The 27,835-nt window shown below is 49.2% G+C and overlaps 1 pseudogene; it reads left to right on the top strand.

Moving 5' to 3' along the window:
- Positions 1-18,615, top strand: part of LOC113251736 (peptidyl-prolyl cis-trans isomerase A-like) — a 40,803-nt pseudogene extending 22,188 nt beyond the window's left edge.
- Positions 18,616-27,835: the final 9,220 nt, after the last annotated feature.

Below are 27,835 nucleotides of genomic sequence, written 5' to 3'. Positions count from 1 at the left end.
GGACAGCTCCGCCGGTCCCACAAGTAGGGCAGAAGTTGTTGGCTTTGAACTTGGACCATCTACATCAGTGTTTTTGAAACTGTGGAACTGTGCGAAATCCATACTAGAGGGTTGTGACCAGCGTTTTGAAAAGAAAAGAATGAAATAAACAGTACACGGTAGACTTAGACATAGTCAGGCTAAGTATTGTTTCATAAACTTTGTGCTTCTCCGTGGGTGTACGTACGGAAATTTTAAAAATACACATGCACGTGTCAGAAGTTGGAAAACTGCTGATCCATTAGATCACTTTTCTCCAAAAAAATCTACTCTCAAACTATTTCTGGCTTGACTGCCTGGTGGCGTCTCCCTTTGAGTAAAGTTACGCATGCCATTTTTCCTGGTATAGCCACGTTGAATAAAGCAGTCCCAATGGCCCAGCAAAGCAACCCCGCTCATGGGGAACTTAAGGTAGCACCCTAAATATCAAAAATATTGACTCCAAATATTGACGAGGCACCGGGGTGGCCTAGTCAGTTAAGTGTCTGCCTTCGGCTCAGGTCATGATCTCAGGGTCCTGGGATCGAGCCCCATGTTGGGCTCCCTGCTGCACGAGGAGCCTGCTTCTCCCTCTCCCTGACCCTCCCACTCGTGCTCTCTCTTGCTAGCTATCCCTCTCTCTCAAATAAATACATAAAGTCTTTAGTCAGACATTTGGGGTTTGATCTACTTGATGCCAATAGTTAACTACTACTTCCTCCCACACAAGGTTGATAAACTGGGGTGTACCACCCACAAGAGGGTTCATTTTGAGGCACCAGCAAAAGTGCTTCTGAATTAGGGAGGCCTCCACTGCCGCACCTGCCTCAGAATTCCAATCTGGGTATCAACCCAGGAGAGATACTGGGAGGTTTGTCTTGGCCTCAGGCCACAGAAAAGTTTCCTAGAAAGCATTTTGCCAAAGATCTCTTCTCACAAATTACTCAGTGAAAGGAACTGGGGCTCAAAGACAAACACTCTATTCATATACTCATTAAATCCCACATCTGTGGGGTTTCATTGTCGTTGTTTTACACATATTAAGCTCAGAGTTTTACCTAGATTAAGCAAAATAAGACCCTTTCACTCCAGCTACAATGATTTTTCTCATTAAATACACAAGTTTGGTTAGTACAATCATGTAGTGTGGAAATATAAAATCTCTGAGAAAGAAAAAAAGGCACTTCTTTCCCATAAATGGTTAGAGGGTAAATATTGTCATTATTTTCCAATCTTATTGTTTACAGCAAAACTCATCTTCTTCCCATCCCACAATTATTCCACTAATGAGCAAGGGACCTAAATTTTTCTCCCCCAGATCTGACCAGCAATATATTGGATACATGTTGCCTATTTATTTATATATAATATAATATAATATAATATAATATAATATAATATAATATATCCATGCTGAGCATGGAGCCCAACATGGGGCCTGAACTCATGACCCTGAGATCAGGACCCGAGCTGATATGAAGATTCAGACGCCTAACACACTAAGCCACCCAGGTGCCCCACACATGTCGCCTTCTGACCACCCGGCACCTCTGTTTCCTTTTGAGAATTCACCTCTTTGGGGTACAATAATCCGGGCCTTGCCCTTTGCCACTCAAGTTGTGTCTGGTTAACCAAAGCAGTCAGACTCTCCGTCTCTGGATCTTAGTCATGATCAGAAACCCAGAGAGACTGAGCCCTGTGGGGTCCGTCCTCACCAGCAGTGGGTCCTGACCGTGCGGTGTCTCCTGCATCATACCGCTCCAGACTGACCTTGGTTCTGCCCCATCCCCAGCCTGGTTCTTCAGCCTCCAAGCAAGTTCTCTGATAACTCAGTTCCTTCCAATGAATGCCCCCTTGGTGATTTTGAATCAGTTTCTGTCGCTTGCCACTAAGAGTGATATTCAAAATATTTCACAACCAACCCACCTGAACCAAAGGCAAGGCACTGAGCAGTCGCAGCAGGCATCAGCCATAAACAGTGCGGATGACTGTTCTGGTGTGTGCTGGCTAACGAGCAGCCCAGTTTGCAGCCAAAGAAGCCCAACGAAAACCCAGGACAAAACACCCTGGCATTCATGACCCCCAGAAATAATCTTACTGAAGACGGATCATGGGGATGGGAACAGAGATCTAAGGAACGTCAAGCCAGTGAATGAATTAATGAACTAACAGCTTCCCAGAAAGAGAGAGAGGAGAATGGTGGGCCGAGCCTGTTACCTATGAATAACCCACAGCTCGGCGTAACACTCCTTTCCACACAGAAGGATTTAGACCTAACACATTCCACAAACGGCATGCGAGATGTATAACACGCAGATAAACCTTCATAAAACTGGAGTAATGCAGCAGACCTCATTATTACCTTCTATTTACGGCAAGCAATAATGGCTTTGGCCTAATGGTGGTGAGATAAATTTTTCTTATAGAAGAAATTATTTAAGCAAAAAATATGGGTCAACTGCTTTAAACTGTGTCAACAAGAGCAGAGGGCGTACAAAGATTTGGTAAGAATCATCATGGCAACGTAAGAATGCCTGACATTTAGGAAACACTCTATTGCACGCAGCAGGCAAATAATCTAAAGTCAAGATCGCCCCTGGAAGCGTGGCTTCGTCTTGGGCTCGCTAAACACAGCAGCCCATCCCCCCTCACCTCGGTCTCTACAGCCACTGAGCTGGGAACGACAGTGCTGGCCGTGTACACGTGTCCGTTCTGGAGGGTGGCACCTAAGCACCGCCACCAAATGGGAGAGAAAACCCAAATGTCATAGCAAACTGAGCTCCTGAGTCCCTCACATACGCTCCGCTAAGCAGCTGTTGACGCTTACACGTTTTAGACAGTTTTGCCTTGGGCTGGATGCAATTCAGTGACCTAGACATGAAAGACTGTCTGTGTCCCAGTTCTAGGTTCTCAGCTGAATTGTCCTGTCCCTCTGGTCTTACTCTTCGTATTGAAGTGGGCTCTGAAAGACCGAAGAGTTTTCCTTCAACCACCTTAAATAAGGTGGCTTTACCAATCAGTAATACCCACACAGCGAAACGTATGTTTACGCCGCCTCCTCTAGGGACACCTCCCTAATCTTACGAGCCAGAAGGCATATTTCAGAGAAGTTATTCTTAACAGGTAATAGTTGCAGAGCTAAAGTGCCAACCCTGAATTTTTAAAAAGATCAAAGAGTAGCAAAGAGGAAATAGTATCTATTTAATGCGGACTGCCACTCTTATGTAATCTACTCGGTGTCTATAAAGCAAAAATTGCAAACCAACATCCCATGGATTGATCAGACTTGTTGGGGAGAGTGGGGCAGAGAATATGTACGGAGGAGGGTGGGGGGACAGGTGAAGATGTACTAGAACGAACTGACCACATCTTAAAATTGGGAGCTCTCACATATGTAAATATGTAAATATCCACCTTCTTTTGACAAAATACAAATATCTAACCACACTGGGCCTCAGGACTACATTCGGCTGGAACTCAGGACTGGCTGTCGCCTTTAGGTGGGCCATGAACTTTCTAGTTAACCAGAATCCGCCATTTATCTTACTGTACTATACCCAACTATTTTGCCTCCCTTTTATTACCTACTGAGACCAGAGGATAGTATCAGGTCACTCTCACTGCCCATCATAGAATTGGCCTTCTCTGCCCAAAGGTACTCAGAGAGGAGATGGTAAGTTTCATGAGAGCAGGCATTCACTATGTCCATTTTATTTTCTATTGTATCCCTAGCATGGAACGTATTCAGAGCATCAGTATATTTCTGGGATGGATGGATGGATGGATGGATGGATGGATGGAAAGATCTTAGGCCCCATTTGAGAAGAGAAATAAATGGAGCACCTCAAAGTCATCAGAGACTTTTGCCTTGTTAATGTAGTTCAGGAGAAATATGGTGGCTGCATTGTCCAACCAGAGAAAGGGTTATCAGCCCACACTCCAGTTATTTCTTGAAAGACTTTCTCTGAAGAGGAAAGAAGCAAATGAAGGAAAGAGAAGAGAGAACTCCCCAAATATTTTGGTTATTATTAGTTTCAGAGCCCAAAGATTTTTTTTTCTTAAGTACATTGGCTAAGACCATGGACTTTAGTATCAGAAGATCCTGATCTGAATCTTGGATCTGCCACTCACTAGGTGTTTGACCTTGGCTAAGTTGCTTGACCTCCCTGGCCCTCAGCTTCATAATATTTAAAAGGAGGATTGGGGCCTGGGTGGCTCAGTTGTTAAGCGTCTGCCTTCGGCTCAGGGCGTGATCCCGGCGTTCTGGGATCGAACCCCACGTCAGGCTCTTCCGCTGGGAGCCTGCTTCTTCCTCTCCCACTCCCCCTGCTTGTGTTCCCTCTCTCTCTGGCTGTCTCTCTCTCTGTCGAATGAATAAATAAAATCTTAAAAAAAAATAAAAAAAAAATAAAAATAAAAGGAGGATAATATTTAGCTTGCAGGGTTTTTGTGCATATTTAAAAAGATGATTCATGTAAAGCATTTAGGAAACAGTAAGATCTTAATATATAATTATTGTTATTGTCCCCTCTTTTTACCGAGATGCTAGTTGCTTGAGCTCACACTTGTCTTGACTGCCGAACAGCTAATGAGTAAACAAGAGTTCTCAGCATTCCCAGCAGAACTTCCTGGCTCAAAAGTTATTAGTTACAGGGGCAATTTATTCCTATATTCATTCATTCAGTATTTATTCACCGAGTACCTAGGATGTGTCAGGCACTAAGGCAGGAATTATTCTGCTGAATTATTTTCAACTGGCAAATATTCCCAGGAGGTCTGGTTCACCCTGGAGAGCCAGGAGTGGACAAGATGACCATGGCATTCCTTTCCAGCTTTGGGTACGCCGATCTTGGGTGCTCCTGAAACTGTTCAGAGGGCCAAAGAAAACCTCAGAGCGATTAACAGGACAAACCAGCAGTGCATGCACCCCAAATGCCTGGCTAGCCACAGTACTCAGCCCTTGCACGATACTGGGAAGTCGTGAAATAGCCCCAAGGTGTTCCCTGTGGGATCTCCAGGATGCTGTGCTAGGGTCCAGCTGGCATTTTCTATAAAGGTCTCTTAAATCTGGGCTGTCTTACAGACTCTGAGGACAGTGCTTGCCAAACAGTGGGAAAGACATGTCAAAGTCACAGCATGCGCTGGAACCAGCAAAACAAACAAACAACAACAAAAAACCCCTCCTGTTTGGTGCTGGCAGAAGGATAGCTCCATCGGATACCTGCTTTTGCACAGGGGCAGCTGCAGGGGCCGTCCTGAGGGTGTCACAACGCTGCGACGCAGCAAGTGCAGGGGCTACCTCACGCAGGGCATGGCAGGGAGAGGCTTTGGTGGTTCTAACCAATTTACTCCTATTGATTTTCACATCAAAGAGGTTCAGCTCACAATTCAGAAGATGCTTATCGCTCCCTCCTGCTATGTCTGCAGCCTCTCCCAGACACTTCACAAATACCCCTTTGGCCTGGATTCTTGCCTGCGTTGGAAATGGTGAGGAAGGGGCAGGGATCCTAGGGATAATTCTGGGCCATATCAGTCTGCTTGGCCTGGGCGGTGCTCTGTGGTTCTGAGCAATGGGACCATGCAGCTCCATGGTGAGAGGGCTAGGAGCCTGGGTCCTGGCGTTGGCATCACCACCCGCTTCATTCACAAGCTTTTACAAGCCACTTTTCCCTAACTATCAAGAGTAAGAGCTAACCTACCCTTATGTTAAGGAGCAGGGATTTCAGAATCAGACAGAACCAGGTTCAAACCCAACCACATCCTCTGTGACCTCAGACGAGCCAGTTCACCTCTCAGAGCCTCCATGTCTTCATCTGAGAAATGGGCTTCCAGCAGCTCTGGCCCCTCGGTCATCATTGAGAATGAAACATATAAAGTGTTTGGCATTTCCGTGGTCCATGGCAAGACCCACAAACAGCACCTATTACTACCAAACGAGGCTTTGGTGAGAATAAAGTAGAGCCATGTGTGTGAAAGACTTTGACAAGTACAGTATACTAAAAACCAACCAACCAACTCTGGAAGTTTCTGGAAATCACGCCAGCACACCTCAGAGCTGGGGTTTGGGAGGATGTCCTTCAAGGAGGGGTCAAAAGAAGGACACAGCAGGGCCAGAAGCTGTAGAAGGCCCCAGGGAACCAGTGCCGTGCAGGGCAGGTGACTTTCTAGGACTGCAGGGCCTTTTGATGTGATTGGGACACTAATGTGCCCCCCTTAGCCCACTGTCCTCCCCAGAAACACCTGTTCCGTGCTAGCTCCCCTCACATCCGAGAGCCACGTAGCTAACCCTGTCTGTCGGGAGAGCCTCCAGCAGACACAGGCGCTGCTGGGTGTTTCTTCTGACAAACCGTCCTCACCTTCCTTCTTTATAACAGGATGCCACTAGTGTTTGGACCACAGTACTTCCCAGACTCCCTTGTGACTAAGTTCTGGCCAGTGAGACGTAAATGGAAGGGTCAGATGGGACTTTTGGAAGGACTCTTTTAAAAGGAAGACACGCCCCCTTTTATGTCCCTTTACCTTCTGGCCCTATGGCCTGGCCTGGATATCTAATGGCTGGTGCACTGGCAGTCATTTTAGGCCCTGAGGTGACTTAAGGATGGCTGTGCCCCGGAGATGGCAAAGCAGAGAGAGGACAGCTGGCCTCAAGGCACTGTGCAACCTCTAGGATGAGGCCCAGCCACCCACCTCTGGATTTTTTTCGACATGAGAAAAAGTCTCTTCTATGTTTGAGTCTGCAATCTTTTTCAGCTTTTAGACGATGGGAAGGAGTCACAGTAGCTTGAACTGTTTAAAATTCTGTGCAAGGCCCTAGCCTCTGGGTAGGTTATTCCCATCCTGAACCCTGACCTGAGACTTCTTTCCTGTGACTTTCAAATCGGCAGGTAGCAATTTGGGGACCTGTTCATCACCCCTGTAGGTAAACACTGACTGACGTAGGCTCCACCCGCTCCTTGGAGGTAGGAGATAGTGTGGGCTTCTCCGTCCCACGCCCTCCGTAGCACAAGATGTGTCCAGGTAGAGGACTACTGTCTTCACCCCAATTCATAGGATCAACGAGAATTTCATGCAAAGCACTTGCGCTGGGTCCCAAAGAATGAGTCCAATTTCAACCAGCAGAAAAGGAGAAGGGGTGTCAGACAAAGGGAGCGGTGTAAGGAAAGGCATGGGCCCGTACGCCGTCTTTGGAGAACGACAGAGTAGTGTAGGTTACAGACAGCTTTGGATGTCATACCAGAGTATTCAGGCTTTATTGTATCAAATTGTCCCCCTAAGGACTTCCATAAGGGATCACTGCTTTTTTTTTTAATTGTCTCAAGTCAGAACTACTAAGAACTGTGATCATAATTTCAAAAAACATATAGATTACATACATATGCATATGATATACAAATTAAATATACGTATACACAGGCTTTAAAAAAAGAGTGGAATGAACTAGAAATAGCTAACACTGATTGAACGTTTATTACATTCTTGCTGTTCCTCGTGCACTATTTAATTCGGTCCCCATGACAACCCTCCTAGACAGGTGTTGTCAGGATCCCTTACTTGGCAGTTGAGAACTTCCATCACTTGTCCAAGGTCTCACATTTAGTATGGGGCAAGGCCAAGATCTGAACCCTGCTGGGCCAGTTGGACTCCAAGGCGTATTCCTTAAATACCAAGCTCCACTTCTTCCAAAAGGGTTCACGCCAAAATGCCAGCTTCTAGGCAAAGTGATCACAGGTGACTTTTCTTTTTCTACTTTGTACTTTTTCCTATTTTCCTAACTTTCTACAGGCAAAGTATATTGTTTCTAGATTCATACTGTGAAACATGACACATTTAGAGGGCCGAGCATAAAACATAAATTCACAGCTTCATAAATTGGAGGGCAAACACCCACGTAACCACCACCCGTATCGGACCCAGAAGCCCCACCTGTGTCCTCTCTGACCCTAGTGCCCTCCTTCCCTCCATAGAGATAACCATTCTCTTCACATCCCTCGTTTTCCCTAAAATCACCACCTAATCTTGTATCTCTAAACAACATAGTTTAATTCTGTTCTTTTTAAGTTTGATTTAAATGAAATACTATAGTTTGTATTCTGTATTGGCTCCTTTCACACATTACGATTTTTCGTCATGATCTTTAATAACATCTCATTAAGACTGTTATTTTCATAATCTGAAAAAAATTCAGACAAGGGCCTCACAGCCTCCGTTGATACCTTCCCGGTGATCCCTTCGAAGGAGGACTACGCCACCTTAAAAAGTGGAATTTGTTCCCTTTCCGAGCCTGGGGCACATAGCTCCTGGTTCCCCAGGTCTCTCTGCCTATGCCAGGCTCCCGGCTGCCCTTCCACCAGGCCAGCTCAGCCAGCTGCCTCTAAATGGATTATCCAATTCACTGCTGTGATTTCTGAACCTCTGTCTAGGTCACCAGTCATGTGTCTCTCTGCCCAGTAGGCACTGTGACCCTTGGGGCAGAGAGAAATGGCTAAACTCCCTGGAGGCCAGGACTTCTCTCTTTGAGGACAACCTAAAATTCCTTTAACTTGGGACATCTACAGAATACCCCCTACTCTTTGTTCTCCTCCTCCTTCTGCTTCTTCTTTTCCTCCTACTTAAGAAAAAAAAAATTCTATGGAAATTTTCAAACACACACAGAAGTACAGAGAAAAGTACAACCAACCCCCATATCACTGATGACTGGTATTTGCCCATCTTTTTTTCTTCTAGTCTCCACCCACTTTCCCCCCATTCCTACCGGATTATTTTGAACAAAACCAAGAGTTGTCATCTGTGAATACTTCAGTATATATCTTTTTTTTTTTTTTTTAAAGATTTTGTTTTATTTATTTGACAGAGAGAGAGACAGCCAGCGAGAGAGGGAACACAAGCAGGGGGAGTGGGAGAGGAAGAAGCAGGCTCCTAGTGGAGGAGCCTGATGTGGGGCTCGATCCCATAACGCGGGGATCACGCCCTGAGCCGAAGGCAGACGCTCAACCGCTGTGCCACCCAGGCGCCCCATTCAGTATATATCTTTTAAAAAACACAACCAAAATACAATTACCATAATTCTTTCATTCCATTAAACATTTCCCAATCATCTTCCTGATCATTTCATAAATGCTTCCCTTTTTTTTTAAGATTTTATTTATTTATTTGACAGAGAGGGAGGCAGCACAAGCAGGGGGAATGGGAGAGGGAGAAGCAGGCTTCCCACTGAGCAGGGAGCCCATGCAGGCTCGATCCCAGAACGCTGGGATCATGACCTGAGCTGAAGGCAGACACTTAACGACTGAGCCACCCAGGCGCCCCCATAAATGCTTCTTTACAGTTATTCTGTTCAAATCAGGATCTAACCAGGTTCTATATAATGTGTTTTGTTGAAATACCCCTGTCCCCCAGGGCACCTGGGTGGCTCCATCAGTTAAGCATCTGCCTTCGGCTCAGGTCATGATTCCCAGGGTCCTGGGATGGAGTCCAGCATGGAGGTTTGTTGTTCAGCGGGGAGCCTGCTTGACCCTCTCCCTCTGCCTGCCATTCCCCCTGCTTGCGTGCTCTCTGTCAGATAAATAAATAAAATCGAAAGAAAGAAAGAAAGAAAGAAAGAAAGAAAGAAAGAAAGAAAGAAAGAAAGAAAAAGAAATAGTCCCCTTCTGGTGGGGAATGGTTTGGGAGACCATGAACTGGGCCCTGGGCTTTTCACTGCTGTGGAGTTGGGTGGTCATTGGTCTAGGCTTCTGGGGTTCACAGATATAGGAAATACAAACGTGTGTGTATCTCAAAAAAGAAAGTGCATCACATTTAAACTGATATTCTCAATTCAAATTTTAAATTACAGAATTTTTCCTAAAGCCCTTAATTTGATATTTCCCTCTCCTCTCTCATGTTGAAAAATCTTACTTTCTAAAGACATCATTACTTATTTGCTTTATTTTACTATGTGTGTGTATGGAATAGTTTTAAATAATAATATCCATATGATTTCTAATGATATTTTTACTGAAAACACTTTAAGATCTATTTTTCAGTTCTTATGCCCTTGGGATATATTTCACTAAGTGTACACAGTTAAAATACTGTGTTTTACAAGTCAGATAACATATTTCCTTTTTGTGTGCCTCCAACCTAACATGCAGTTAGGCTCACATCATCTGTGTTTCTTTGCTTGTTCAAAGATTGCTATTTCCTTGGGGCACCTGGGTGGTGCAATCGTTAAGCGGCTGCCTTCGGCGGAGTGCGTGAACCCGGCGTTACGGGATCGAGCCCCACATCAGGCTCCTCCGCTAGGAGCCTGCTTCTTCCTCTCCCACTCCCCCTGCTTGCGCTCCCTCTCTTGCTGGCTGTCTCTATCTCTTCAAATAAATAAAAATAAAAAATCTTTAAAAAAACAAAACAAAACAAACCCAAAGATTGCTATTTCCACTTTTGAGTTACTTTTGTTTTGTAATCACAGAAAACATTTACACCGTTTCAAAGTCAAATCTACAGAAAAGGTTACATTCTACTAAATTCAGTTTGGGTCCTTGTCCCCTCCACCTGTTCTCTCTCCTCCTATAGGTAACTAGGGTATTATTATTATTATTATTATTATTTCATCTGTTAATATTAAAGAATGAATTTCTAAGTGACAAAGTCTCCTTTTTTATTTTATTTAATTATCTATATATTTATTTTTAAGTAGACTCCACACCTATCATAGTACTCAGGGAGGGGTTTGAACTCACAACCCTGAGATCAAGACATGAGCTGAGATCAAGAGTTGGACGGAGCCACCCAGGCGCCCCAAAGACTCCCTTTTTAAACAATAATCATGGAATGCTTTTTAATGACCAGCATTGCTATATGTTTCTTTTAAGATCTGTCATCTGAGAATTTCTGAGGGTTCGGAGTCACTCGCAGAAAGGGGATTTACTCATTTTTATAAATAAAGAAACAGGAAAAAAAAGGAAGAAACTTCTCCAAAGCACACAGCGAATTCAGCAAAGAAAGCGTCTCACCGCTTCCGTGTAGGTGCTGTTCCAGCGGCGGAGTCCACAGGCCCGCCCCGCCCGAGATATTCTGATTCTTAAGTCTAAGCGCATGTGCGTGTGTTTTCACAAGCTCCCCAGGGCTAACAGCAGCCCAGCTGGATAACCACAGCCAGTCAAGCCTCCTTTTTGAGAATCGCAGAGCAACGTGCTGCGGGAATAAATCTTGCATCCAAGACTCAGGACTGACTAGAAGAAACATCACCTTATTTGTCTTTAATGCAACTCAACCTCTATTCTCACTCCTCATCCCACCCGAGAATAGACACTAAATCCGGGACAAATTGAGGATCCCCGTTCCCATGTCCCCACACACTTGCACCGAGGTGTCCAGGCCCATTGAGGAGTGGAGGTGGAGGGAGGTCCGATTCCTGCAATCCCAATCCACCTGAGCCTCCTGATTCAGCCACCACCCCATCCTCCCTGAACGCTGGTCCACACAGAAGGCTGCTCAGTCACGGCCCATCCTGGCCACGGGATCGTTCATTTTCAGCAGCAACCCGGCAGGCTCGGATGCTATGCCGTGGCACTGAAATCATCCCACCGTCCCTCGCCTTTTGAGGCCTAGATCTACCATGCACACTTTCTTCTCTGGAGCACCATCTGGGAAATGGGGCACGGGTCTCTGAGACTCCTGGATGCAGCAAACTGATGGGGGTTTTGCCACACACCCCCTGGCCTGACCCGGACTTGGCCCATGTTGTGGAGTTCAGGGTTCTCTTCTCAATGAGCCACTACCTCTCTTCTCCCTCTGATACCTCAAGGATTCTTTATTTAGACTGGGGCTGAAGAATCCTTATTCTTGGTTATCCACCATTCTCTCATCCTTTCATCTATACTCAGAGTTCATTTCATGCCCCAAGGCCAAGCACTGAATGCAAAACCCCTGAAGTGCCTCCCTTTTCTTTTGTTACCTCCCTTCTCAGGGCTAGCACACTACACAATTTGGGGAGCATAATGCACACAGCCTGGATGGACTTACACAGTGCACAACCTGAACAGCTGTATGCATATGCACAGCTGTGTGTGTTGCAAAATAATGACCACAAAGCAATACAGTCTGAATGGGAAGAAAAAAATGCCATGGAGAAAATAGTATCAGTTAATGTTTCAAAAACATTGTCCTACTGTTTGAGAAAGCTCCAGGAAAAGGACATGCCCCTGAGCCTGGATTGCTACTTGCAAGTTTGACCTGAGCAGAATATTAAAGGTGAAGGTGACTTACCTCTCCCTGCTTTACTATGCCCCTCCCCAGGCCTATCACCTCAGTACAGCAAGAAAAATCTCAGCCTGCCTCCTCTGAGCCCCAAACAACCTGGGATCCAAGAGAATAAGCTGAAGATAGCACAAATATGGCCCATGAAACCCCTGGAGATCCCTTCCCAGAGAGGGAAGCACTGAGTGCGGGCATCGGGGAGGGCCTGGGCAAAGTGAGTTCTCCTGGGTGAGCTTCCACACACCAGCACAATTCAAAAAGGGCCTCTTGAAAGTTACCTGGTCTCCGGTCTGTTCCCAGTCCCCAAGTTCTAAGATTCAGCCCGTTACCATGGCAGCTGCTGCCCAATTGAAATGTTCACATTTATAGAAACTGGCTGAAGCATTTGAGTCCGACAGGGCTGGGACACCAAGCAGAGCATGTCACTCCCCCAAACACATAAGGATGCTTTCTCCAAAACACTGCGGAAGTGCTTAGCCTGGGACAGACCCCGAGACTCCAGGCCCTGGCACCAAGTCACTACGCGACCACGAGCAGGTGTCCCGCCCAGAAGACGGCCCCCCAGCCCTCAACACTTTCGGTGCCTATTTCATCATTATTAATTCATTCACCCAACAATGTGAGCATCTTCTCTGTGTCGGGCAAGGCTCTGAGGACACACAGTGAATGTCACAGAGTCCCTGTGTTCACCTGGACAGCTGAGTTGGGGAGGCCAGGAAGAAAACACAGTGTGAAGAAAGCAATATGGACAGAAGTGGGGGGGGGGGGCTGCAGAGGTACCGGACTGGGGTGAAGGGGGTCAGGGGCACTTCTCAGGGGAGACCTGAGCTGAGCCCTGAAAGGATGGGCAAGAGGTAGTGGGATGCCATGGGGTGGGGGGTGGATGGAAAGGTCCTCCCTGCAGAGAGAACAGCATATTAAAAGCCCTGGAGTGAGGGAGAGCATTCAGGGCAGCAAGCAATTCCAGGCCGCTGCAGCAGAGAATGAGCGTAAGTGAGAAGGGAAATGCAGCCCCAGAAGAGAGCGAGCTCAGAATGAGGAAGGGCCCTCGGTTCTTTTCTGGGCTTCCAGCCGCCTGGCTCCCCTTCAAAATCAAACAGCCCAAGGAGGGATTCACTAAAAGGAGGCTCTGTGTTTGGGGGAGGAGGGGCAGCAGCCCTGAGAAGGGAGCAGAGAGGCAAGAGCAGGGGGCACTGTGGCCACATCTCTCCAGCGCCCAACACCCCAGCCCCAAACCCCATTCAACCAAGAGCTGGACAAGTGGTCAAATAGGACATCCCTCTCACCTCCCACCGCTTATCCCCTCAGTGACACTGCTGCTCAGACCCCCTGAAAAACACCATCTCAACATTCCAACCATTCCATTCAGCTCTTCTAGTAGGTGAATAACAGTTTATTGAGCACCAGCCTGGGCTTGGCACCATGCTCAGTGCTTCACAGGCAAAATTTCAGCCATGCCCAAAATTACGTTCGAGCACCATCTATGCAACGGGCAATATAATTCAGATAACAAACTCCCTGCCCTCAAGGAACTTATATTCTCAGGGTGGGGGGGAATGGACAAAAGCAAAAAGACATGTTATACATCAGGAGGTTATGATGGTCTAAGAAAAAAAGAACCCAGTGAAATGACAAAGAATGATGGAAAGAGAATGGTCAGAAAGGGGATCATCTGAGTTAAGACCTGAGGGAAGTGAGGAAGTGAACCATGTAGAAATGTGGAGGAAGAATGTATCATACTGAAAGGACAGCAAGTGCAAAGGCCCTGTGGTGAACTTGCCACTCATGTGTTTCCTCAGTGAGGGTAGGGGAGCAGAACGAGGCCAAAAGCAGGAGAGGACCCTGCCAGAGCGTGGCAGAGTCAGATCGTTTTCCCAGTAGCACAAAGTTGGATAGTATTGTTCCAACATTACAGATAAAGAAACTGAAGTTAAGTCATATGCCCAAGGTCCCAAACCCTTTTTAGACAGAACTGGGATTCAAACCCAGCTGCTCGAGCTTTAGAACATGTGCCCTTAATTGCTCCCTTAGAGTGTCTTGTCAAGAAGCTGTAGATAATTTATCAAAGATCGATGAGATTTCGACCTCCCCAAGTGTTACCCCAAGTCTCAGCCATTCCACACCTAAAAACGTAAGGAGATCATCAAGGACTCAAACAAAGACTTAGCTACTTTGTTTATAACAATAAAATGACTAAGGGCGCCTGGGTGGAGCAGTCAACTAAGTGTCTGTCTTCTGCTCATGTCGTGATCGCGGGGTCCCAGGCTCCTGGGATGGAGCCCCCATGGAGCTCCCTGCTCAGTGGGGAGGCTGCTTCTCTCTCTCCCTCTGCCCCTCCCCCTGCTCATTCTCTCTCTCTCTCTCTCTCTCTCTCTCCCTCTCTGTCTCTCAGATGGATGAATAAAATCTTTAAAAAATAAATAAATAACAGTAAAATGACTGGAATTGATGCCTTTTCCCTAATAACAGGGAACTGGTAAGTAAAGAAGTTAGGGTCCATGCGTGCAAACAGTATTATCATGAGTGGCCATTTCAAAAGACATTGTAGACGAGGATACGATGCCATGGTCAAAATATGCCACTGACACTAAGCCATGTGCACAGAAGGATCCCATTTGTGTAATAAATAAATAATATATAGATAGAAGCACAGACAAAAGACTGGGAGGAATTAAACCAAATGTTAATAAATCGCTAACCCGGGGGGGGGGGGTGGGAATGTGGGTGGGTTTTCTTCTTTTTGTTTAGCAACATTTACTACAGTGAATATAAATTATTTTTATGAAGAGAAAGTTTACACACACACACACACACACACACACACACACACACACAAAAGCCCAGAAGGCTTCCTGGCTGCTAGAATCACGTGCGGGTTGGAGACCCTTATAAAGGAAGCAGCTCCCTGGCCTGCGCCAGAAAATTCGGGGCCTACTGACAGCCTCCGCCTCACTTCCCCACAAAGACCTCAGGGATTCGGGGCTGGGGGGAGGGCCCCAAGCCTCGGCCACGCCGCACGCCGCGGGGGTGCCAGAGCATCGGGGTAATTAACGCTCATCCTGTCAAAGGGCCTGGTGCTATTTTTAAAATCTTTCCAACACGTAGGTTTCGCAAAGGATTCCAGGAGTCCTTCTCAGTGCACCAGTGCTTGAGGAAGGCAAATGAACAGACTGATAATTCAGCGGCCAGAACTTTAGGGAGGGGTGCGTCCCTGCAACCCCGCCCCAAGCACACATTTGCCAGTCTTTCTTCGGGAGGTGGAAGGGAGTGAAGCCAACAAGAACTTTCTCCCCTGCCACTCCTTTTTCTTACCTCCCTGTTAGACTCCTGGAGCCGTTCGCTTACTAGACCTCGGCTGCAGGGACCAGCTCCACAGGCCCTGCCTCTGTGTGACCCGCACGCGACACTGGACAGGCTACTTAGCTTCTCTGTACCTCAATTTTCTCATCTGCAAGGATGGGACAGAGGACTAAGCTTCTAGGGCTGTTGTCTTTAGCCAGAGCTGAGCAAACCATGGTCCCCAGACTAAATTTGGCCCCCCTCCTCTTGCTGTCAGTAAAGTTTTATTGGAACACAGCCATGCCTATTCATTTACATATTGTCTATGGCTGCTTTCCTGTTACAATGGCAGAGTTGAGTACTTAGGACAGAGACTATCTGGCCCACGAAGCCTGAAATATTTATGAAATGTTTATTATCTGGCCCTTTGTAGGAAAAGTTTGCCAACCCCGTCTTGTATCAGACTCTCCCAGAAGCAGAACTTGAGACAAGGATTTGGGGGCACGTGATTTACCAAGGAAATGCTGCCACAGGAGGAACAAGGAAAGGGGCAGAGGGAGCAGGACAGAGGGGAAGGAGGCCAAGCCAGGGTGTGACATCAAGTAAAGTCTTGGCCTCTGCCTGACCCTATATGAGCACTTCCTGTTCCCTTGCAGGTGAAGCAGCTCAGGGGACCCTGAAGAAGGGAGCAGGTGTGAGCTGGGAGAAGCAAAGCCTGTAGAACGGGATGAACCGCCCCTCTCCCACTGGGACTGCCCTTCGATCCAGGCCCACGTCACTGTGCCCGCACTTCAGGTACATTATAATATTTACTACTCGCTGCAGAATTAGAAGCTGGAAAGTGCAGGATGCCCGCTTTACAGTTGGAAGGTAAATGAGATCATGCAGATGAAGACTCAGCCCAGCACTGAGCTCCGACAACCCACTCACCAAGAGGAGCCACGCATATCACGGGTCTGGCCGCGTGTGAGTTCCAGGGCCACTGAGATCCATGAGGAGCAGATTTTGTCCTCCAGGAGCACCTGGACTGGCCGCTGGGGAATCCGGCCCTGGAACATCCATCAGAGCCCCACCTGGCATTCCCCTCGGGGAGGCCGGAAGAGGAGGTGCACCGGGAAGGAATCTTGAAGGAGGGAGGGATTTGCCCGGTTGGGGAAAGAGCTTTCCAACACAAGGCACAGCATATGATAGAGAGTCAAGGATTTTAGACGGAGAGGTAAGCTGGTGTCTGTCTTCTGGGGCTGCCATAAGCTATATTGCTTCAACAACAGAAATTTACTTTCACACAATCCAGAGGCTGGAAGTCCAAGATCAAGGTGTCAGCAGGGTTGGTTTCCCTCTGACACCTCTCTCAGGCTTGCAAGTGGGGACCCTCTCACTCCATGTGTACACCCCGGTATCTCTCTAGGGGTTTCCACTCCTCAGGACACCAGATTGGATTAGGGCTCACCCCAACAGCCTCATTGTCACTTAATGACATCTTTAAAGGACCTATCCCCAAACACAGTCATACCTGACTTCAACATATGAGCTTGTGGGGGACACAATCCAGCCCACAACAGCTGGCATTTCAGAACCCTCGCCCTGGTTCTGGTAAGGGAGGGCAAGTTGGAGAATGCACAGCAGGGGAGGCAGGCCGGGCAGAACCCCACTGCAGCCATCCAGCCAATGAGAGCCTGCAGTCAGGAGGCTCAGGCCGCAGTCGGCGGGATGGCCGAGCAGCAGTAGGCCAGCTGACCCGCCCTCTCGCACTGGGACTGCCCTTCAGATCCAGGCCACGAGGAGAAGAGAAGTGCCGCACAAAGGCACACCAAAGGCCTGCAGAGCAAGTGTGGAGGCCAACAAAGGCACAAAGCCAGCTCTCACCTGTCCCCTGGCCAAGCCATCGGGGGTTGAATTCCTGGGCAAAGCCTGGGGGGATAGGTGATAACCCCATTGTCCCAACTTGTTCTCAGATTCCACGTCCTCCCAGCTCCTCTGGCCTTCAAAGGAGCCTTGAACTAGGCAGGTTTAGAGCTCACATCAGAAGAGGCCGCACCTGCTCTAACCTGGCCTCCGAGGGTCCCGGAGCTGCTAACATGAGCTCCTCCTGCTCGTTCCCAGGAGGTTCATTCCCAAAGAATCTCTTTGGCCATTTCCTTTGGGCCAGGACTCAGCGGCTTCTACCCTCTGTGATTATACATCTCTCTTTCCCTCTCTATCTCTCGCACGCGCGCGCACACACACACACACACACACACACGCAGCCCACAGTTCCCAAAATTCCACCACACCAACATGTATTCCTTTAGTCCAATCTCCTGGGAAAGGAAGGGTGCAAGGCATTAAGTCACCAACACCTTAGTGTGAGTTAGTCAGTTCCTTCGCTCTGCATCAGCCAGGCGTTAGGAAAGCACGAGCATTGGAAGGGAAAGGTTACTGAAGAGAGGAAGCAAAGGAAAATCAAATGTGAGCAGGGGAGAAGCAGCGTACTTTCCGCTTCTCTTACTTTCTGACCTTTCGGGATCAGCCTGGTGCTCTAAGTCAGGGCCCGGCCAGCTTGTCCTGGGAAGGGCCCGACAGCAAGCGTTTTCGGCTTTGCAGGCCACAGGGGCTCTGTGGGAGCGCTGCACTGTACCATCGCCGCACGTAAGCAGCCACAGACAGCGATGAAAACTACTGTGAAGCTACTATGGACAATGAAATGGGAACTTCACATAATTTTCATAAAAATATTATTTTTCTTTGCACTGTTTCCAAGCCCTTACGAATGAAAAAGGCCACCGTTGGCTTGCAGGCCTTGCAGACACAGGAGGTGGCTGGATGCGCCTGAAAGCCACCCTTCGCGGACCCCCGCTCCTCGTGAGAGGCAGAACTAGCACCTTTCCCACCAAACCGTCCTCTCTGCAAGAACAAGCCCTTGGTCACCCTTTGCTATTCGCCATCCTTGCTTCTCCTTCTCCAGACCTAGAGAAGAAAGTGGCTCCTTGTTCTGCGTGCTCGGCCCACAATCCCCGGGAATTTGCTCTCAAGTGTGGAGGAGATGACGGGGTGATGAATGGGCTGGCATGCAGAACCATGGCCTCGGGGTTCGTGGGCTGACTGAGAAGTCAGCCAGGAGGGGTTCTATCCACCTATCCTTCCCAGCCCACACCCCATGCATCAGGCCCCAAGGGTCCCACGTGCCACACTCTGAGGAGATAAGGTCTTGGTCCAAGTTCAAGCAGCTAATGAGTGGTGGTGCTAGAGCTCTGTGTTAGAACCAATGACACACCGAGATTCTGGAAACCACCTTGCCCTCACGTGAAAACGCACATTTCTAGACACCGTCAGAAACTGGGGTCCTGACGGCGGAGCTGGGCTTCCCAGCAAATGGAAGAGAGATTTTAGTCTGAGACTATGTCTTAGGTTCGATCTGAGAGCAGAGCCTGAGACTGGGATTCTTATGCAGGTGAGTTATTGAGGGAGGGGGGACGGGGCCCAGGAGGAACCTGGAAGGAGCAAGGAGGAAGGACGGGACAAGGGGAAAAGCCAGGCAATGGTGCAGGTTCAGCGGGTCTGGTCTTGCCAGATCCCACAGGGAGTTCTGGAGCATGAATGGTACCTCAGTGTTCTCTCACCTAGAGGCAAGGGGCCAGCCCATGATGCCATCAGTCATGGGCTGTGGCTCGTCTCATGCGGGGTTGTGGGGAGCATCTCTGGACGAGGTGGCAATTCTCCAGAGGACGATGCCCTAGCAGTCAACACTCACAGCTGCTGGAGAATGCTGTCCCGTTGTTAGAAGGACCTTGGCAGGGCGCCATTGGCATCTACTATAAGCGGGTGACCCTGGAGGCCCAGACCTCACTAACTGGCTCTGCAACTTCTGGAAAACCACATTCCCTTCTCTAACCTTCTCCCTCTCTTCCTCTCTTCCTTCTGGACCTCTTCCTTTGTCACCCTCCAGCCCCAGCTGGGCTGGGCTTGGCCTGGGCTTCTGGCACCTGTCTCAGATCATTGGCAATCCCAGCCGGAGCTGAAGGTTCCAGGAAGTGTCCCACTGTGGTCTCTTCCAGCCTAGACCTGCTCCCCACAAGCCCCATCCTGTGGCCTGCCTCTGAGGGGATTCCCAGTGATGTGATCAGGAAGGGAGGGCAGGGCAAGAGCCCTGAGCCAGGCCTGGGGATTAGTGAATGAGGGGAGAGGCTGAGAGCCAGCCCGCTCCTCCCCACCAGCCGGTGCTGCAGCCCCCAGCAGGGCGAGCAGCTGCCCTGGCCCTTGATTGCCAGGAGTGGAACTGGCCAGGTCAGTGCCTGGGGTCATTTCTAGAGCCTCCAGAGGGTCCTGATTCTATACACAGAAACACTCTGTGTTTCTTCCACTCTGCTGCCATTCATTCATTCATTCATTCATTCATTCATTCATTCCACAATTATTTACTGAGTGCCTATGAGAGCTGGGAAAATAGGAACAAAACAGACGGCTCCCTACTTCCATTTCAGTGGGGGTGACAAAGAACTGAGTGTAGCAGGGTCCCAGATCAGTCAGACAGATGCACAAGGAATATGCAGGTTTTTTGTTTCCCACACTTGATGTAATCACCCTCCAGTTGCTCCCGCCCTGCTGGGAAGCAGGGTCAGGAGTGGCAGAACACAATTTAAACCTGCCCATTTCTGGCACCACCATGCCATTTTGCTTAGAAGGAAACTTTTGGAGGAGCTAGTTTCTTTGGGATAAATGCTGTCTCTTCCATCTTTTTCTTGCCTCTGTCTCCAGGACAGTGTCTGAGGGTGAGGGAGGGCAGGGACTACCAGATAACTAGTGGTGGAGTGGGGGGTGGAGGTCACCTGGAGAAACACTGGGTCCCCCCCACTGGCCACTGGCCCACGATGACTGGCCTTGCCTCTTCCCACCTGGACCGCTCAGGTGCTTCCGGTCATCTCAGGGGCAGCAACTATCGCTGGACACCCCCATCCCCTTCCCTGGCCACGGGTCCCACCTCGGTGTGGATGAGTTAAATCTGAAATGAACTCATTCATGAATGGAATGCAGCCCTTATCTTTGAACACTTCATTCCAACATCTCTGCAGCATCCTGGGAAATCCTGGAAGTGGGACACTGCTCCTTCAGGGACCCTTTTCCCAGCCTTGGTGAAACGTTCCAAAGCCCTGGCCACCAGGAAGTCCCACGCTGGCAGGAAACAGAGCAGGTTTGTTTGCAAATGGAGCCCAGGGCTCCCTGCCAGTTTCCTGAGCAGAGGCCAAGCCAGCCTCTCATGGAGGCCACACAGATCTGGATTCATCGCAGCCATACTTGCTCTTGCCCTCCTTGCCTGAGTCTTGCCTTTCTCCAGTTCCTCCCACCCTTTCTTTAGTAATCTCGTTCCACCTTCTGAAAAGAGGAGATGACCAGCTCCTAGCTCGGCCCAGAGAATAAGAAGGGACTCTTCTAGATTCACAGAGCAAACTGGTGGATCTACAATCCAGTTATTCTGCAATCCCAGCCCACGATAAAGAGAATGAAAGCAGCCCTATCTATCACTCTCTGCCAAACACTGGGCTAAATAATTTCCATATGTCATTTTACTGATGTGTTACAATGGTCCTTCTACACAGGTTCTACTACGGTCCCTAGTTCATAGAAGAAACTGAGACTTGGAGAGGTTAGAGAGAGCCTAGAACTCTTTCTACTAGATCAGACATCAGTAAACTATGTCTCATTGGCCAAATCCAGCTCACCACATGTTTCTGTAAATAAAGTTTTATTGAAACAGAGTGATGTTCATTTGTTTGCATATTGTCTGTAGCTGCTTTCGTGCTACAATGGCAGAGTTGAGTAGTTGAGACAGAGACCTCCCTGCCCTGTCCTGGCTCCCTGCCCCCAGCCACAGCTGACTGGATCATGGGGTGGGTGCCACGCACAGCAGGACAGCAACCTAGGATCCGAATGGCCCGACACAAAAAGATGACCTACACCAATCACATTCTTCCCTTGGGAATTTGAAATAGGGGAACAGAGAGGCCAAGGCTGTGGGGAGAAATGGAAGCTATGACTCTGGAGGACAAAATGACGCTGGGTGGCTATGGGTAGGGAGGAAAAGGCGGGGTTTGAGGACACTTGCTGTGTAAGAGAAGAAAATGGATGAAGGATCCAGATGGAGACAGAATCTATGAAAGAGGGGCCATGCTACCCCAAGAAAACAGGAAAGAGAGCAGCCTTGATTCCAAAAGGTTTCCCAAGTCCAGCTTCCATTAGAACAACTGCCCTCTTCTTGGGCTAGGAGTTAGAACTTTGGTTGCCAATGAAACAAAATCCAACATAAACAGACTTAAACACTAATGGGTATATATTGATTCATATAACAGAGAAGTCCAAAGGTACTTCAGGCTTGGCTTGATCCAACAGCTCAAATGATGTCAAAGGCCAGAGAAATTTAAAAATATTAATTAAAATCTCCTTACAACTTGCAGCCCATTGACAGGTACTTCCAACAGGCAGAGTGACCTCCCTCAAGGAACTCAACTGCCTTAATATTAATACTTTGCTAGATGCAAAAAGCAGCCTTACCTTGACATTAGCCTGACCTCCAGGATCCTGTAAGTCTTCTTTGAAAATCCCTTTAGAGGGGCACCTGGGTGGCTCAGTCGGTTAACCATCTGACTCTTGATTTTGGCTCAGGTCATGATCTCAGGGTCTGAGATCGAGCCCAGTATTGGGCTCCACACTCAGCAGGGAGTCTGCTTGAGATTCTCTCTCTCCTTCTCCCTAAAAAAAATTTAAAATAAAAATAAATTAATTAATTAATAAATAAATATCCCTTTGGAAATTTCCCTTATCTCTACCCCCCCCAAGATATATGTTAGCAATCACCCTCCAAACACATGGCCCACAGATATACATCTGAAGGGTCTCATGAATCTTATTTAACAGTGGCTAGCCCCTCAAGGTCCTGGAAGCCTTGCTCCAAATTCCTTAGAGACTTACGCTTACCCTAATCCCCAATAACTAAAAATTACATAATTAGTCACTCCTCACATCCCAGTACAGCTCTTCTTGTCCATGACTCCTGTCCCTGTGCTATAATAAAACCACCTTTTTTGTACCAAAAATGTCTTAAGAATTCTTTCTTGACTATTGCTCCGGGACCCCAATATCACATCAACCCAATTTCTTACAGTCTCTCTGCCCCACCTTTTGCAATATGGGCTTCATCCTCAGTGTCTACTCTGTGCCCTTCCCCATCTTAGGCCACTCTAGAGTCTTCACTCATGGTGTCAAGATGGCTGCAGCAATGCCAGACCTCACAGCTTCATTCTAGAACATCTGCAAGTGGAGAGGAGCCCTTTCTGTAGCTCCTTCACATTCTGAAATACAATCTCTCATTACCTATCCCTGAACCCATCGTGTTGGCCAGGGGGATGGACTACACGGATTGGATAAGACTTATCAACTGCCATCAGTTTCCCCATCTATAATAACATTTGAGTGCTTATGATGTTCCAGGACCTACCTCACCCTTTACATGTGTTACCATGTTTAACCCTCACAAAAGCCATACAAGGAAGTTACTAGAATTATCCTCATTTTACCAATGAGAAAATGAAAGCTCAGAGAGGGTAGACACCTTGCCCAGGGTCACACAGCCATCACTTGGCAGAACTGCTGATTAGCAGCAGAAGCAAAAGCTGAAAGGGACCTATGGGATTCCGGAGCCTAAGCTCTCAGCCCCCTGCCCTCCCTGTAGGGGGAGGGCATCACTCACCAGCCCCAGCTATTGTCATTCCACATCCCATTGCTATCCTGGTGACCCAAATCCCTTCCTCAGAGGCAATTATTTTGTCCATAGATTCTCAGGCTTCAGACCGAGTTTACTCAAAAGTCCTGCTCCCACCTCTGGGTTCCTCTCGACTCTATTCTCCTCCACCTGATCCGTTTCCATGGAAACTGCTGGGCTCCTGCATCCCTTTTAGCCTCCATCCCAGGAAGTAAGGCCAGCTTTCTGGCACCCGGGTAGCCAGGCCTGACCATTATAAAGACTAAAGAAGCAATATCTGGAAGAAATAGTTCCAGGCAGAGGGAGGAACCGGATAGGGCTTCTGGTTTTCTCTTTGATGTGCTCCAAACTAACACCAGGTGCTCTGAGGAGCCCTGCCAATTATCCGGGCCCAGTGGGTGCTGGCTGCAAAGTTGTCATCTGCTCTCCAGCCTCTCACCACCTCACCGGCAGCAGGCCCCCCTCCCTTCAGGAAGCGACTCTGGGCTCCGAGGCAGAGGGCAAGTCGGGCAAGCCTCCTTGCCGATCCTTGGCATCGGGTTGCAGCACTCGGGGTGCAGCTGGTGGGCTGGGGGAGCAAAAAGGAGAATGGCACCCAATTTCCCCCTCCTGGGGAAGGGGGGAGCCAGCCAGCAGCTTGAACTCATAGGCATCCTGGAAACAGTGGACATGGCATCACTCCTGCGTTGCACACACTTGGGGGGGTGGGAGGCTTAGCACCTGGTCCCCAAGGACTCCATATACCCTGGGAACTGGAAACCACGGGAGCCAGAGTGTTGTTGGTATCCCACCCCTGCTGGGTCTTGCTTGGGTTGGGTGTTAATCTCTCTGAGCTTTGGTAGCCTTATCTTTAAAATGGGCATTGCTCAGCCGATAGGCTAGTTGTGAGGCCTAAAAGAAACAAGACACATCAAAGCCTTCTGTAAAAGCATTTATGGGTATCCTCAGGGTCATCATCCTTATTAGTGTTATAAAATGTGAGAGGGAGGTCCTGGGAGAGTAGCAAAATCTCAGACATCTGAATGAATGACAAGAATCTCCACGCGTGGAGATACAGGCAGCATCACTGCTTTCAAATACGCTCCTCAAATCTCTTTCCCACCCCTTAGCGATTTCCTGTACTGAGTCCACGGGTTTCTCCTCATGTTTAGTTATTTAAACTTGGTCCAGTCCAGCCTAAAACTCCAGTCTTTTCTCTGATTCAATGCTTCCCATTCCCCCCACTGCAGCCAGACAAGGGCCTCAGCTCCTGCCTGGGCTAAGCGTGACGGGGAGGTGGGGAGCTGGCTCTGAGACACCCCCTCCCGGGGAGAGGAAGGGGAGGAGGAGCTCCTCTCACCTATCTGGTGCCATGGGCTGGAAGAGCTGGTCTGTGGGGAGTCAGGGGATCCAGCACAGCGGAGTGAAGCTTTTCCTAGAGCAGTTTTCAGCTCCCACCCTGACTTCCTTCAACAGCAAAGGCTGACCAGCAGTTCTGGCTTCTGCTCCCCACCTTAAACTCCATATACCTTTCTAGGCGCCGGGTGGGACAGTGTGGGCCTTCAGACAACTGTAAGTCCAAAACAGCACCACTTCTGTCTTCACATGGGGCCAAGACTCCAGAATTCTGCTGCCGGACTGGCTGGGCTGGTCAGAGTCCCCTCACGGCAGGCATTCCCTCATGACCTGCAAAGGTCTTCTGGAGACACCTCAACAAAATTTGGCTTCAGAGGAGCTGCACTCCCCAAAGGCTAACTCTCCCTCCATATACCCCCACCCCCACCCCACAGCCTTCTCTCTATCCAGCCATGGCCTTGGTTGGAAGCGAAGGGCAGGCTTCGTGAGCCCGCAGACAGGAGGTGCCCGGCTTCTGTGGAGCAGCTTTACAAGTGAGGTACTTGGCCCCTTTGCAGAACAAGAAAAACTCCCCCTAACATCTTATGTTCGTATAATAATGACATTTTAGGGGCGGCTGAGTGGCTCAGTCATTAGCGGCTGCCTTCAGCTCGGGTCATGATCCCAGGGTCTTGAGATCAAGCCTCGCATCGGGCTCCTTGCTCAGTGGAGAGCCTGCTTCTCCCTCTCCCTCTGCCTGCTGCTCCCCCTACTTGTGCCCTCTCTGTCAAATAAATAAATACAATCTTAAAAAAAAAAAACCCAACAAACTACGTTTTAATTAAGCACATACTACTGCCAGGATTCTTGCTGGCTAACTCCTGAACTACGTTATGTTTGGTCCTTACACTGACTTTGTGTGACCAATATGACTTCTATTACCTCTATTTTTTCCTACGGGTCAAAGAGGTTAAAGAGGCTGCTCACGGCCTCAAAACTACTACGTGGGTTTTGAACCTGCAGTTTTCCGACCCCTGAGCAGAGTTTGTAACTCCTGAACACGCCTGCTTCTGCAGCGTTCGGCTTGGGGATAAAGGACAAAGGGATGTGCTCGGGCTCTGCGGCCCTCTGTGTCTGAGACGGGCCCAGGGTCGGGCCTCCCAGAAAGACCCCAATCGCGCATCTAAAACGAACGCTGCAAGGTTGTCCGAAGGCAGAGTTGGAGGTCACTGTGGCCACACTGCAATCATACCCAGGACCTCCCCCAGGCAAGCCAACATCTCCCCCCACACACATCCAACCCCCATCTCAGCAGCTCTGGAAAGTAGGAAGCAGCAGCTTGACTCTCTCTTCCTCACTAGGAAAACCAAAGCAGCAAGGAGGTACTGGCTTCGGTCCTTGGAGAACCAGGGATGAGCTCAGTGGCCCCACAGATCTGGGCCAGGGGAGGGGCAGGAGGTGAGACAGAGGAGCCCAGATGACAGTGTCAGAGCTGGAAGGGGCTGAGCCTGGCCCCTGAGGGGCTCCGCAGCACTTCGGTGAAGAGCTTGTGTTTAGACTTCCCTTTGGCCTCCCTCTGGGATGGGCCCCTTCGGGAGCCATCGCTACCCCGGGGGGATGGAGGCTGGCCAAGGAATCACTTGCCAAGCTAATCACTGCTGATCTCTGGCTCCATGAAGGGCAGTGGGAACATCAATTCATTTAAACCTCAGAACAATCGTAAGAGATAAATACCCATGTTCCCATTTTGCAGAAGAGAACATTGGAGACACAGATAGGTTATATAATCTGCCCAAGGTCACACAGCTTATTCTGGGATTCAAACCTGATTCTTGACTGTCCACCCTTAACCACTGAGCAATGCATTCTGCTCCCCCAGAGGCAGTGCAAGAGAAACCCGGCAGCTCCAGCTCTGGTGAATTTCCCAGCCCAGGGCTCTCCTCTGGCACAAGGGGGAGGGGAATGAATTCGGGCTTCTGGCTTTTTAGGATTCCTTCTCTCCCCTAGTGTGTTCCTGCCAGAACCTCTAAACACATTTGCTCTAAGCAAAATCAAGTGGTTTTGGAGCCTTCGCTCTGTACTGCCCCTTTGAGTCTCACTCTAGGCTCGTCCCTCCCTCTGAGGGACAACCTTCCCCCTCTGTCTCCTGCCGGCTCTTCTGCCCCAGCGACCTTCTTTTGATTCTCACTTACCTCCTTCCCTTTCACTCTCCCTTCAGAAGGCAGTTCAGCTAACACTCATTAGCACGTGTTAATGAGCATCAATTCGTTTCTCAGCCGCTCCGCAGGAGAGGGGAGAAAGGAGGGCTGCTCCTGGGGTAATGGGTGCACATGGCCTGGAGCTCCTGGAGAGAATGGGGAGGGAGCCCAGAGCCCAGCTTGGGGAGGGCAGTCTGCTGTCCTCAGGACTGTGCCCTCAGTGGCTACTTCTGTTTTCTCTGAGACCACCACCGAACATTCCTAGGTCAGCGGTGGATGTTCTCTGACCACTGGCGGAAACAGATTCCCATGATGTTCTTCAGTGGGTGCGGTTAAGCCCGGGTAGGGGAGGTAGTTCAGGCACTCCTTGAACAACTGTCTAAAAGCCCCCAGAGCCCAACCAGGGGGAGGCAGGTAACGAGACCACAGAGGGACATAGTCAGGGGAGGGCAACAACCAAGACCCAAGGGGACCGTGGAAGCCCCTCCTCCACTCCATCTGGACCCTCCCCGGGTGTCTCTGATACCAGCCGCACCCACCCCCCAACAAAGCCTGGAGAACTCTTGGCTTCTCCCCAAGTATGGGCTGCACTGAGGGACCATGAGAGCATGGGGAAGAGCTGGGTTCAAATCCTAGCTCTGCCCCTCTTTGCTGGGCTAGTCAAGTCATCATTTGAAATCTCAAGTCCCCTCCTCAGAAAAGTGGTCCCTGCTCTTCCTGCTGTGGAAGGCTCAGACGAGAGGAGGCCTGAGAGGGACCTAGTGAACCACGAAGTACAGGTGCTAACTACCTATCAAGCTCGTATTATTACTACTATTCCTGGCGTTGCCGTTACTAGTGTTATTACTACTGCCCCTGCTAGTAACAATACCGGGTGGCTGCACTCACGAAGGTCAGAGAGAGGCAAGAGCAGCCTCCCGCCATCTCCGCACCCAGGGGCGTCTGCTTCCCTGCCCGCGCGCCAAGCGGTCTCCGTGCCCATGTGTGCCCCCCCTCCCCGGCGCCCCCTGGTTGAAAGCCCGCGCGGCCGCCGCCGCCCAGCCGAGACCCGGGCTGA

This window comes from Ursus arctos, unplaced genomic scaffold (assembly GCF_023065955.2).
Source record: "Ursus arctos isolate Adak ecotype North America unplaced genomic scaffold, UrsArc2.0 scaffold_19, whole genome shotgun sequence".
Taxonomy (NCBI): domain Eukaryota; kingdom Metazoa; phylum Chordata; class Mammalia; order Carnivora; family Ursidae; genus Ursus; species Ursus arctos.
Note: the sequence above shows the minus strand (reverse complement) of the source record. Positions and strands in the feature narration are given on the sequence as shown.